The sequence below is a fragment of the Schistocerca nitens genome, chromosome 2 (assembly GCF_023898315.1).
Source record: "Schistocerca nitens isolate TAMUIC-IGC-003100 chromosome 2, iqSchNite1.1, whole genome shotgun sequence".
NCBI lineage: Eukaryota > Metazoa > Arthropoda > Insecta > Orthoptera > Acrididae > Schistocerca > Schistocerca nitens.
Window position 1 is genome coordinate 1,021,678,906 of NC_064615.1, and position 14,647 is coordinate 1,021,693,552.

Consider the following 14,647-nt stretch of genomic DNA (forward strand, 5'->3'; position numbering starts at 1 on the left):
TTTGGAGAAAAGAGAAACACCTGTATCAATATCAAGAGCGGAGATGGAAAACCAGTCCTAAGCAAAGAAGGAAAGGCAGAACGGTGGAAGGAGTATATAGAGGGTCTATACAAGGGCGATGTACTTGAGCACAATATTATGGAAATGGAAGAGGACATAGATGAAGGTGAAATGGGACGTATGATACTGTGTGAAGAATTTGACAGAGCACTGAAAGACGTAAGACAAAAAAAGGCCCCAGGAGTAGACGACATTCCGTTAGAACGACTGATAGCCTTGAGAGAGCCAGCCAAGACAAAACTTTACCATCTTGTGAGCAAGCTGTATGATACAGGTGAAATACCCTCAGATTTCAAGAAGAATATAATAATTCCAATCCCAAATAAAACAGTTGTCGACAGATGTGAAAATTACCGAACTATCAGTTTAATAAGTAATGGCTGCAAAATATTAACACGAATTCTTTACAGAGTAATGGAAAATTGGTAGAAAGCAACCTCGGGGAAGATCAGTTTGGATTCCGTAGAAATGTTGGAACACGCGAGACAATACTGACCCTACGACTTATCTTGGAAGGTAGGTTAAGGGAAGTCAAACCTACGTTTCTAGCTTTTATAGACTTAGAGAAAGCTTTTGACAATGGTGATTGAATACTCTCCTTCAAATTCTGAAGGTAACAGGGGTAAAATACGGGGAGCGAAAGGCTATTTACAGTTTGTACAGAATTAGATGGCACTTATAAAGAGTCGAGGGGCACGAAAGGGAAGCATTGATTGAAAAGGGAGTGAGACAGGGTTGTAGCGTATCCCCGATGTTATTCAATCTGTATATTGAGCGTTATTCCTTCTGTATATTGAGCAAGCAGTAAAGGAAACAAAAGAAAAATATGGAGTAGGAATTAAAATCCACGGAGAAGAAACAAAAACTTTGAGGTTTGCCAATGACACTGTAATTCCGTCAGAGACAGCTAAGGACCTGGAAGAGTAGTTGAACGGAATGGACAGTGTCTTGAAAGGAGAATATAAGATGAACATCAACAAAACAAATGAAATTATTTGTATGGAGTGTGGCCATGGACGGAAGCGAAACATGGACAATAAGTAGTTTAGACAAGAAGAGAATAGCTTTCGAAATCTGGTGCTACAGAAGAATGCTGAAGATTAGAGGTGCTGAATAAATTGGGAAGAAGAAGAATTTTTAGCACAAGCTGACTAAAAGAAGGTATCGGTTGGTAGGATACATTCGGAGGCATCAATGGATCACCAATTTAGTTTTGGTGGGAAGCGTGGAGGGTAAAAATCGTAGAGGGAGACCAAGAGATGAATACACTAAGCAGATTCAGTATGATGTAGGTTGCAGTAGTTACTCGAGGATGAAGATACCTGCACAGGATAGAGTAGCATGGAGAGCTGCATCATACCAGTCTCTGGACTGAAGACAACAACACCACATGACATACAGAATGATTGGCGATTTAATGCTTGCCAGAAATACGAAAAGCATTGTATGCTGTAAGAAATTATCAGTACTGAACAGAAACATTGTTTATTAGACCGTGTGTGGAAAATAAATCGCAGACGAGCATTCAGTTTTTCTAACAATGGCCAGCTGAGAGTTAAAGGCGGGGGGGGGGGGGGGGGGTAAGAGAGCTTTAAAAATAATTGACAGCTAGCTAACAACCTGACCCTTCCTTTATGCAACTAGCGTTGTGATTCATTCGAAAGGCTAAAAATGCAGTGACATAACGGTTACACGAAAGAGCCGTGCTACAACTCAATTTATTTATCATTGCAATAGAATAAAACTGCATATTAAGTGCTCTTAGCTGGTGCATTGTACTTAAATTTCTCTATCTCAGAATTTGCTGTGTCATAAAAACTCTTTTGCCCATCTATAGGTACATTTTGTTGATGCCGCTATCACTACTGCTATTGTTGTTATTTTTATTTCTTAGCCGGCCGGGGTGGCCGAGCGGTTCTAGGCGCTACAGTCTGGAACCGCGCGACCGCTACGGTCGCAGGTTTGAATCCTGCCTCGGGCATGGATGTGTGTGATGTCCTTAGGTTAGCTAAGTTTAAGTAGTTCTTTCTAGGGGACTGATGACCTTAGAAGTTAAGTCCCATAGTGCTCAGAGCCATTTGAGCCATTTTATGTCTTAGGTAACTATGATGTAAAAAAATACTGTATGTGTGAAACCCTGGTTCGATGTAACTGAGGGCCTTCAGGCTCTGACGTCATCAATTTTAATAAACAAATAAACATCTTCTCTTAATATGGATTTGATCTTCTCTGTATAGATGCGTGGTCGCGTCATGTACACAGATACTCTGAAGCCTGTGTGGCTGTAAATACTGAGATTTACTTAGTGCATGCAGTACTCTGAGCGCATACTGCTGACGCGAGCAGTCGGCCTCTCCCTGCTGAACGCCGCGATGTGTACCGGAAGCGCGAGTATTTTAAGCTCTGCCTCACTTGTGTTCACCAGCGCACAGCGCCCCCGGGGCAATATCCGAGTACGGGTAAGAACTAGTGCTGAGAAAAGTTCTTGGCTGTTGGAGCTTCGCGAGGCACCTCTTTCCCCTAGAGATTTAACGAATGAGAGGGGTCAGCATTCTACATTTCGCAGCGTCGACATCTGCATATAGGGTACATGTAAGTGTTGCCACTGTGGCCGTGCCGTTAATATGTAAAACAGGTGTCTCATCTCGGCTGTAGAATGATGTTTTATTCTGCCGTTAAGTGCGACATGTTTCAGGAATCAAGCACATTTACGAGCACATTCACCTACAACTGTCACATTTGCTTATTTTATTATTATGGAAATGACAAGAGCCAATACTGATATTGCGGGGCGACACCACAGGCCGCATAGGTACTGTTGTTATTTCTTTGGTATCGAACGTAAATCATAATGTGTAAATCAAAGATGGTAAAATAGTCTATATTAAAGTTGAGTGAAAGTCTAAATCCGCAGTAGTTGTTTATTGTGTTTTCACTGTATGGCGACCATTTTCATACCCTATAGATATATCTTCAAGTCTACTTAATACTCAATGTGCCACGAATTCCAAGGTACAAATGCGCATAAAAACTTGTCACTCCTTGATGGAACCTTGGATGAAACGGCAGATCGAATCCGATCCGAACCATGCATACCAAGCGAGGCGGTCTCGTTGTTAGCCCACTGGACTCGCTTTGGGAGGACGACGGTTTAAATCCGCGTCCGACCATCCAGATTTAGGTTTTTCCGTGATTTTCCTAAACCGTTTCAGCCAAATTCCGGGATGGGTCCTTCGAAAGAGCACGGCCGATTTCCTTTCCCATCCTTGACACAATCCGAGCCTGTGCTCCGTCCCTAACGACCTCGATGTCGACGGGACGTTAAACCCAATCTCCCTTCCTTCCTTCCGAACCTTGCAAGCAAGATCGTAAGAGATGGAAAAGAGCCACCGTGTTACAACAACTGAGTTAGAAAACTGCTGCGGGAGCAAAGGGAACTCCACAGCAAACATGAACATATCCAAAGCCTTGCAGACAAACAAAAATTACACGAAACGAAATGTAGGGTGAGGAGGGCTATGCGAGAGGCGTTCAACGAATTCGAAAGTAAAGTTCTATGTACTGACCTGGCAGAAAATCCTAAGAAATTTTGGTGCATCAAAACAAAATGTCCAGACACTCAATGACCAAAACGGTACTGAAACAGAGGATGACAGACTAAAGGCCGAAATACTAAATGTTTTTTTCCAAAGCTGTTTCACAGAGAAAGACTGCACTGCAGTTCCTTCTCTAGATTGTCGCACAGATGACAAGATGGTAGATATCGAAATAGATGACGAAGGGATAGAGAAGCAATTAAAATTGCTCAAAAGAGGAAAGGCCGCTGGACCTGATGGGATACCAGTTCGATTTTACACAGAGTACGAGAAGGAACTTGCCCCCCTTCTTGCAGCGGTGTACCGTAGGTCTCTAGAAGAGTGTAGCGTTCCAAAGGATTGGAAAAGGGCACAGGTCATCCCCGTTTTCAAGAAGGGACGTCGAACAGATGTGCAGAACTATAGACCTATATCTCTAACGACGATCAGTTGTAGAAATTTGGAACACGTATTATGTTCGAGTATAATGACTTTTCTGGAGACTAGAAATCTACTCTTTAGGAATCAGCATGGGTTTCGAAAAAGACGATCGTGTGAAACCCAGCTCGCACTATTCGTACACGAGACTCAGAGGGCCATAAACACGGGTTCCCAGGTAGATGCCGTGTTTCTTGACTTCCGCAAAGCATTTGATACAGTTCTCCACAGTCGTTTAATGAACAAAGTAACAGCATATGGACTATCAGACCAATTTTGTGATTGTATTGGTGAGTTCCTAGATAACAGAACGCAGCATGTCATTCTCAATGGAGAGAAGTCTTCCGAAGTAAGAGTGATTTCAAATGGCTCTGAGCACTATGGGACGTAACATCTGAGGTCATCAGGCCCCTAAGAGTGGTTTCAGCTGTGCCGCAGGGGAGTGTCGTAGGACTGTTGCTATTCACAACATATATAAATGACTTTGTGGGTAACATCGGAAGTTCACTGAGGCTTTTTGCGGATGATGCTGTAGTATATCGAGAGGTTGTAACAATGGAAAATTGTACTGAAATGCAGGAGGATCTGCAACGAATTGACGCATGGTGCAGGGAATGGCAATCGAATCGCAATGTAGACAAGTGTAATGTGCTGCGAATACGCAGAAAGAAAGATCCTTCATCATTTAGCTACAATATAGCAGGTCAGGAACTGGAAGCAGTTAATTCCATAAATTATCTGGGAGTAGACACTACGAGTGATTTAAAATGGAATGACAATATAAAATTAATCGTCGGGAAAGCAGATGCCAGACTGAGATTCATTGGAAGAATCCTAAGGAAGTGCAATACGAAAACAAAGGAAGTAGGTTACACTACACTTGTTCGCCCACTGCTTGAATACTGCTCACCGGTGTGGGATCCGTACCACATAGGGTTGATAGAGAAGATCCAACGGAGAGCAGCGCGCTTCGTTACAGGATCATTTAGTAATGGCGAAAGCGTTACGGAGGTGATAGATAAACTCCAGTGGAAGACGCTGCAAGAGAGACGCTCAGTAGCTCGGTACGGGCTTTTGTTGAAGTTTCGAGAACATACCTTCACCGAGGAGTCAAGCAGTATATTGCTGCCTCCTACGTATATCTCGCGAGGAGAATATGGGGATACAATCAGAGAGATTAGAGCCCACACAGAGGCACACTGACAATCTTTCTTTCCACGAACAATACGAGAGTGGAATAGAAGGGAGAACCGATAGAGGTACTCAAAGTACCCTGCGCCACACACTGTCAGGTGGCTTGCGAAGTATGGATGTAGGTGTAGGTGCATGATCTGTAATACATCTCCATCATGCATGGTTCGAATCGGATGTCCATCCGCCGTTTCATCCAAGGTTCTATCGAGGAGTGACATGTTTTTATGCACACTTGTACCTTGTTATTCGTGGCACACGAAGTACTAGTTTTACATGACCTGAAGATATACGTCCAAGGTATGAAAACGGTCGTCATACAGAGAAAACACAATAAACTGCCGTTGCGGATTTTGACTTTCACTCAACTTTTGTAGAGAGTATTTTACCGTCGTTGATTATAAATTATTTGATTGTCGTTCACATTATGTACAAGTTTCTAGCTGTGATTGGTTTTTGTAGCAACATATCAGTGCGTTATGAGCCCTCAGTAGAGTAGCTAGAATAAGGGCGTGATATTTACTGCCTGCCCTCAGGTGCTCACCGTTAAAAGTCGGCCCTATTCGGAAAATTCATGTCTACCGTTCTCTGCTCAGATTGCCGCCACACGCAACGCAGCAACACTGTAATCGCATGATGACGTGTTGTGTAATCTGTATGAGCTGATTATTAACTGATTATAACAGTAATTGTACCTGTATCTAAATGCATTTTGCAATAGGAGACGCGATTAGAAATGCTTACTAATGTTTTAACAGTATTTTTTCTTCTCTCAATTGTATCACAACAGACTTGATATATTGACATGATCATTGCTACAAATACCGCGTTTGCAAGTGACTGTGTGTGAGAAGCACATTGACCAATCCATGTTACTTCCGTGTCAAAATATATATCAAGCAGTAGACCAGTATGTGTCGCGCAAGTTGTGAGTTGTCGATACTGGAAGACGAACATCCTGTAAACACTCAGTGGCCACTACTTTACCCTCTGCCACTGACCAACTTAGTTCGCGGCAGAATTCACCAGCGTCAATGAAAATTAAGTACATCGTAATATATTACTGTCTCTCTCTAAGTATTTGTGTTTGTTACTGAGCAGGAAAACTACACTCTTAAGACGTTGTCAACGTTAATTGACTTTTTTTTTATTCGGCTGTTAGTTGTTAGGTGCATATCATTATGAAATACGGCCTAGAATCGTGGGCCGCTTGCATACTTGATTCGCGCATGTGGCCCGATCACTGCCCTAAGGGATTTTTATGGTCTACTTCGTACCAACATTACATCAGCTTAGTTTCTTACGTGTTAATTACCCTAGAATAACGTAGTTCACAACAATATATTACTCGGTTTTCAGTTATGATAAGAAGAATTAGTCTATTCAGTACATAATTAAATGAAAATGTATAATCTTTATTTTACCTCTGGCGTACCCTCTGCGATATCTTCACGTATCTTCAGTCAGTCATTGGCGATAGGGCTACCGTTACGGGGGTATGCGTACGTCGGTTGTATACCACTGCTTTGGTTCAACTAATCTAAGTACCACAGACTGGTTTTACTTAGAAGAATTAATGAGTGTAGCTCAGTCAGTCAGAACATTAAAGCATGATTTCAGTTGAAGATACGAATACATGATTCAATCACCAGAAAAACTACAGGCTGCTTTCACTTCAATAGAAAGAATGAATAATTCAGTTAGTGTGCATAATTACAACCGACTGTGTCGACTGTTTTCATTCAGTTACTACCACAGACTGGTTTCAGTCGATAGAAATGAATAAATAATAATTATTATTATACAGAATCATTACACCACAGCAAAACTTGCTCGGGCATTCAGAGATAGATGAGCAATACGTTTATCGCGATGGAACAAGAACGTTGTCTATCTCAACAAACGGATACATTCTCACCAAAGGCATGATTTTAGCACAACCATCCGTCAACAACTCCATGAGATCTCTGCTACATGTCAGCCGCGTGAGTTAATCTAAAGACATTCACGCTTACAAGCTACATTAAAACGAGAAGCGTGACAAGCTGCATTAAAACGAGAGGCGTTCGGAGTGGGAACAGAAAGTATGTGTACTACATGTTCTGTTAACCAATTTAATTGAGAAAAGAGTTATATGAGACACGTTACAAAAAGCCATATCTACTACCGACATCTACATACATACTTACGTGCTCTGCAAACCACTGTGGAGCGAACGGCCGACAGTGCATTGCATGGTACCAGATATTTCGGTTTCTTCCCGTTCCAGTCAAATATGGTGCGCTGGAAGAATGACTGTTTAACTGCCACCGCTCATTGTGATAAGTCGACTTCTTAAAAAAGCTTCTAAGAACGAGCTAGGTAAGATAACTTTGGTCTGTTGAGTGAATTCGACGGGTACTGACCGCCTTTTAGTTTCTGCCAACTTAAGCAAGCTGACAACAGTGTGTTTATTGTGTGTACATTGGCAGCAGAGTAGTATTGTTAACGGTTGTTGAAATTTATGGCCGGCCGAAGTTGCCGCGCGGTTCTGGCGCTGCAGTCTGGAACCGCGAGACCGCTACGGTCGCAGGTTCGAATCCTGCCTCGGGCATGGATGTGTGTGATGTCCTTAGGTTAGTTAGGTTTAACTAGTTCTAAGTTCTAGGGGACTAATGACCTCAGCAGTTGAGTCCCATAGTGCTCAGAGCCATTTGAACCATTGAAATTTATGTGGAATAGAATTTGACGTCTTTAACTGTCATTTTAGACGCAATAAAACAGTGCTGTCCGCTAACTAATCATGATAACGAAGGTGCTTATTCAATATCACTCGAGTTTATTCTATTTCTGTCGATTCAGGTGCTCCCGTCACCCATCCTGCAGAGTGTCTTCTTTGGTGATCAACACACCAGTAAGGTAAGAGCAATCACCTCGACTATGAATGTGTTATTATGTAAACGCGAATTGAACTGGTTTTGAATTTTCCAGTGTCAGTGGGGTTGCAAAATGTTTAATAAATGTTAGCACGAATATTAAATTTGCCCGTGGAAACACCAGGATGTTGAATACAGCGCTCAGTTGTGACAACACTCGCGCCAACTTCCCCCCTTTTCTCATCTAATCTTGATTGTGCTGTTTGATCTGACATATAGTGAGGGTTAGGTTGGAAGAGCAGCGTTTGACTTGTGGACACCAAAGAATGTTAATGCGAAATTGCAACTGATTGACTTGCTACGTATGCCCTTCACGCCATTACGTCGTGTGGACTGTGCTTTGTGATTGATTCAGCCATTTCTAGAATCCTTCGTTGCCAAGATTCGCACCTTGTTAACAAATTATTCTTCACAAATAACTGGCTATAAATGCGGGATAAATTCGTAGACATGGACTTGTGAAATAGAGACATTTGTATCCGTTGATGCGTATTGTGCAGATATATTGTACATCAACTATGAAAAACTTTAAGGAGACGCACACTGAAATATGTTATAAAATATTAATAAAGGAAATTTCAACTGGAAATAAGATACACGTGTTGAATTTATTTAACCGCTTGCTAAAGCGAGTGTGCGTATCCGACTCCGTGGCGCAACGGTAGCGCGTCTGACTCCAGATCAGAAGGTTGCGTGTTCAAATCACGTCGGGGTCAAACATTTTTATTTTTAGTTACTTATTCATTCTTCACTCTCAGTGTAAGGCTATAATAAATCTGGTGTTACATTCGTTATTTTATAAAATTTATGTACATAGGATGATTACAGCTAATACTCTCACGGGCATGAATTTTACGGCCAAACAAATGATTGTTGTTAGTTAATTGAAGATTGTGAATGCATAACTGAATCGATCCACAATGAGGTGTGACGGCCAAAATTAGGCTATTTACTATTAGTATTGCGACGAAGAACTAATTTGTGTTAAGTGTCAGTTCTACAAGTTTGTCACAGTGATCTAAGGTAGAACAGTTCTACCAACAATTGTACTTGCAACAATGAAACTTTCAGTAAGGATCCACGTGTAGTGTATAAAGTAATGCACTTCATCAACTAAGGATGATTTTTGTTGCTGCTGTCTTAATTTTTTTTTCCTACACCTTGGCCACGCTGTGAGAGAGAAACAGAGGTCAATCAGTAACACAGTATACTTTGCTTACTTTCATTCAACAATGTCATGGAGTTATAGCCAAGGATAACACACATTCGGCAGAAAGTATTATTGCAAAACGAAGTGCTATCCACTGACGTATGTTTTAACTACAGCATCACAGTACGTAAATCTTATGAAATTTATTGCAAATAATCCTTTACAGTTCAGCAAAAATAACGATCGTTGGTATAATTACAAAACTGCAATAAAATGAGGTGTTTTGCGCTTCGATGAAACTGAATTTAGTTCAAAAGTCTTGTCTTGGCGGTCCATGCGGGAGTGACAGATAGGGGGATGAAGAATATCTCTAATAAAGTCGCGGCAGGCGTTGAGGTGGAGGGAGGAGGGAACGGGGACGGTTATACCTAGATGCCTCGCTTGACACTGCTTTTTTAAATTTTATAAGCAAGCTGTCACGAAATATTCGGTATGTATCCTTAAACGTCTGCCACTTTAAGTTTTGCAGTATTTCCGTGGCAGTCTCCCATGGGTCAACAAAACTGTCTCCAGTCGTTCAGTATTCGCTGTTAATCCTCTTTGATATGGACACCACACTCTTGGACGGTATTCTAGGATGGTTCGCACGAATATTTTGTAAACAATTTCCGTTTTAAAGTGTCTGCATTTTGTGTGCTCAGATGGTGAACGAAGTGTACTATTTTCTCGCCTACTGTTGACCCTATATGATTATTCCATTTAATATCGCTACAGATTATTACACCCAGGCATTTCACCGGTTCCAATTGTGAATCATTGGCATTGTAGTCAAAGGATTCTACTCTTCTGTATTCTATGAAGTGCACAAGTTTACGGTGGCTTGAACTACTGCACATATTTAATTTTTTAGCCCGCATCTCGTGGTCGTGCGGTAGCGTTCTCGCTTCCCACGCCCGGGTTCCCGGGTTCGATAAATATATATGGTTACAAAAAAAAAAAAAAGATTCCCGGCGGGGTCAGGGATTTTCTCTACCTCGTGATGGCTGGGTGTTGTGTGCTGTCCTTAGGTTAGTTAGGTTTAAGTAGTTCTAAGTTCTAGGGGACTGATGACCATAGATGTTAAGTCCCATAGTGCTCAGAGCCAACCATTTTAATTTTTTAGCTTGTTGTCACTCTTTGTCCCAACACACTTTGCCGAGGCACAACAGATGTTATTTCTACATCTTCCAATGACTCCATCCAAGATAATGAGCTGCGTTCTCCTTTCTAAGAAATCCTCGATCAAATCACAAATTTCGTTTGAAAGACTATGTAATCGAACTTTCATTAACAAACGTTGCTTTGGTACAACATAAAATGCTTTTAGGAAGTCAAGAAATAGTACATCTATCTCTTTGCGTTATCCGCGACTTTCAAGAGGAGACAGAGCTGGGCTTCAGTCAGCTGTTTTCGGAATCCGTCCTGGTTGGCATGGTGGAGGTCAATCTACGCGTGTAATCGCTTTTGTAGAACCTATGTTATTTTTTGCTGTGCTTCAGTCTCATAGCTTTTCGGGATACAAGTCTCGATAACTTTCCAAAGCTTCCAGGTATAATCAGATACGAATTACAGTCAATATAACTCTTTCGAATGAACTAGAGTAGAAACAAAATGGGAAAGTGAGCCAAAGTTCCTGTTCAGCTTTAGGAGCTATGAAATCGGATACCTTATTTAAACTCACCGTAAGTGAAATAAAATAAGTTCAAGTCGTAATTTTGTGCAGTCATCGCCATCAAGTCAAATGGTAAGCTTAGATTTATCGGTAGAATACGAGGAAACAACAGTCCACAACAGAGATTACAAACTCACGTAGAAAGCGCTGAGTAATTAGTTTGTACGATCTCAGCTGTTCCTCTCACTGTACAACAGACAGTATCAAAATCTGACAGAGGGCAGACAAACTGCGTGAACCATTGTAAATGCATGAATTCGGAGTGACGGTCGCAATCGAAAAATAATTACTGGAAGGTGTAAGTTGTTCATATCAATAAAATAGTAAATATTTTTTTCAGGCCCTTTGTTTTCTCAAAGTATCCTATTTAGAATCATTTACCGTCTGCAAATTTTCCAGATTTTTTGGAATCATCTGCATAAATTGGTTGAGCAATGTTTGCGAGTGATCAACGTAGTTGATATTGCTAATTTATGTAACAGTTTTGTTTTATTCAGAAATGGAAATGGAAATGTCGTGTGGCTAGGGCCTCCCGTAGACCGTTCGCCTGGTGCAGGTCTTTCGATTTGACGCCACTTCGGCGACCTGCGCGTCGATGGGGATAAAATGATGATGATTAGGACAACACAACACCCAGTCCCTGAGCGGAGAAAATTTCCGGGAATCGAACCCGGGCGCTTAGGATTGACAGTCTGTCACGATGACCACTTCTTTTTTTTTAAAAAAAATCTTATTTTGTTCGCTTTTGTTCGTTGCGTCTGCTCGGAGCGGACGTCGTAAGACATCCGTTTTAAGTTCGTTGATGATCGTATAACTCAGTTTTTTTATTACAGAGGGCACGTAACCCTCCGACCGAACACGCTGAGCTACCGTGCCGGCACTCAGCTACCGGGGCGGACTTATTCAGAAACATTGCGGACAGGCTATAAAAACATGCTTCATAGAATCAGCCGAGTATTAATGTGAGATTCTCCACTTGATCAAGGAGTAATCTTTGCATTTTTTCTTCCTGGTGCACGATGCTGCCTTATTATATACCTACGGAATATGTATTCAGGTATTACGAAAAACACAGGGAAGAGCAACTACACTCCTGGAAATGGAAAACAGAACACATTGACACCGGTGTGTCAGACCCACCATACTTGCTCCAGACTCTGCGAGAGGGCTGTACAAGCAATGATCACACGCACGGCACAGCGGACACACCAGGAACCGCGGTGTTGGCCGTCGAATGGCGCTAGCTGCGCAGCATTTGTGCACCGCCGCCGTCAGTGTCAGCCAGTTTTCCGTGGCATACGGAGCTCCATCGCAGTCTTTAACACTGGTAGCATGCCGCGACAGCGTGGACGTGAACCGTATGTGCAGTTGACGGACTTTAAGCGAGGGCGTATAGTGGGCATGCGGGAGGCCGGGTGGACGTACCGCCGAATTGCTCAACACGTGGGGCGTGAGGTCTCCACAGTACATCGATGTTGTCGCCAGTGGTCGGCGGAAGGTGCACGTGCCCGTCGACCTGGGACCGGACCGCAGCGACGCACGGATGCACGCCAAGACCGTAGGATCCTACGCAGTGCGGTAGGGGACCGCACCGCCACTTCCCAGCAAATTAGGGACACTGTTGCTCCTGGGGTATCGGCGAGGACCATTCGCAACCGTCTCCATGAAGCTGGGCTACGGTCCCGCACACCGTTAGGCCGTCTTCCGCTCACATCGTGCAGCCCGCCTCCAGTGGTGTCGCGACAGGCGTGAATGGAGGGACGAATGGAGACGTGTCGTCTTCAGCGATGAGAGTCGCTTCTGCCTTGGTGCCAATGATGGTCGTATGCGTGTTTGGCGCCGTGCAGGTGAGCGCCACAATCAGGACTGCATACGACCGAGGCACACAGGGCCAACACCCGGCATCATGGTGTGGGGAGCGATCTCCTACACTGGCCGTACACCACTGGTGATCGTCGAGGGGACACTGAATAGTGCACGGTACATCCAAACCGTCATCGAACCCATCGTTCTACCATTCCTAGACCGGCAAGGGAACTTGCTGTTCCAACAGGACAATGCACGTCCGCATGTATCCCGTGCCACCCAACGTGCTCTAGAAGGTGTAAGTCAACTACCCTGGCCAGCAAGATCTCCGGATCTGTCCCCCATTGAGCATGTTTGGGACTGGATGAAGCGTCGTCTCATGCGGTCTGCACGTCCAGCACGAACGCTGGTCCAACTGAGGCGCCAGGTGGAAATGGCATAGCAAGCCGTTCCACAGGACTACATCCAGCATCTCTACGATCGTCTCCATGGGAGAATAGCAGCCTGCATTGCTGCGAAAGGTGGATATACACTGTACTAGTGCCGACATTGTGCATGCTCTGTTGCCTGTGTCTATGTGCCTGTGGTTCTGTCAGTGTGATCATGTGATGTATCTGACCCCAGGAATGTGTCAATAAAGTTTCCCCTTCCTGGGACAATGAATTCACGGTGTTCTTATTTCAATTTCCAGGAGTGTAGTTTTGTAGCAAAACGCGATGGTGACCAAGGCAAGCTGGTGAAGGCATGCGGAGAGATGCATCTGCATCGAATACGGTTGAACCGATCGACAAGGAAGAAAATTAATACCATTTTAACAAGGTTCAGTACGTTTAGTTGTATATAAAAGTTGGCAATCACAGAACACCTGTGGAGTTCTCAGATGTGTTACATGTCTCTGCTCTGTGCAATGCTTCTAACCTTGGTAAGTTCTAATGGCAGTCGGAGACGATTATTGTATGTTGTAAGTATCTTGCCGACCTCTGAAAACAACATTCCTTCTAACATTTATAAAATCTTTGTGCTTCTCACAGGAATTCACAATGTCACAATAACACTTCCCCACATGACTCTTCGAACGCAAAGGGCACGAAAGTTACCTACGATTGTCACGAATTGTTTTGCGGGGAAACATTTGTGCACTTCGTAGAAGCTGATCTGCAAGTCGTTTGTGAACTGTAATAGCTGCAGTCGAACTTTCTTCCCATTTGTCCAAAACTTTCATTTATACATTTCTGTAGTGAAACAGATGGAAAATTCGCATCGTAATTGCTTCCCTCACAGTCACGATAATACTTTGTTTTGACCTTTGGACTTTCCCTTCAGCTTTCATTCTGATTCCTCAAGTCTTCACTTTGTGCTAATTATGCTAAGCCTATGGAGTACGCCTAACTGAAGGCAGAGTAACCCAATTTTCCTCATTCACGACGTTGCCGTTTCGTGCAAATAACTTGAGTGAAGTACCGCCGCTTGTTGGTCGTTAAGAACAATACATGTAGACACAATCGCAAAATACACGGACAGAATGCTAACCTCCACAAAAGCGCCAGTAAATTCAAAACGCATCTAATTTCGCTCCGCGAGCTATTTTCTTGCTTTCATTGCTTTCATCTTGGCGCAACTCGTCACAGATGTAACAACTAAATTACTCTCATAAGTGTGTTACCAATGGTGTACGGTAGGAGAAATTTCTGGAAACGCTAAGGAAATAGTACAATTACGTTGACATCTCATAAGAAGTTTGAATTTGTATCTTCTGAAGAAGGTCTACCGCTGTACAAGAAAATGTAGCCCTTAACAAATA

The 14,647-nt window shown here is 43.0% G+C and overlaps 1 protein-coding gene and 1 non-coding gene across 10 annotated transcripts in view; both read left to right on the top strand.

Moving 5' to 3' along the window:
- Positions 1-14,647, top strand: part of LOC126237366 (prolyl 4-hydroxylase subunit alpha-2) — an 840,261-nt gene that overhangs the window by 758,090 nt on the left and 67,524 nt on the right. For 4 of the 9 annotated variants that reach the window (XM_049947442.1, XM_049947441.1, XM_049947438.1 and 1 more), the window contains one exon: positions 8,106-8,162. The exons of the other annotated variants lie outside the window; for them this stretch is intronic. The gene's annotated coding sequence lies outside the window, so the exon portion shown is untranslated. The remainder of the gene's footprint in view (positions 1-8,105; positions 8,163-14,647) is intronic. 9 annotated transcript variants of the gene reach the window in all.
- Trnaw-cca (transfer RNA tryptophan (anticodon CCA)) lies at positions 8,824-8,895 on the top strand. The gene has a single exon. It is a non-coding gene; the product is annotated as a tRNA-Trp (tRNA).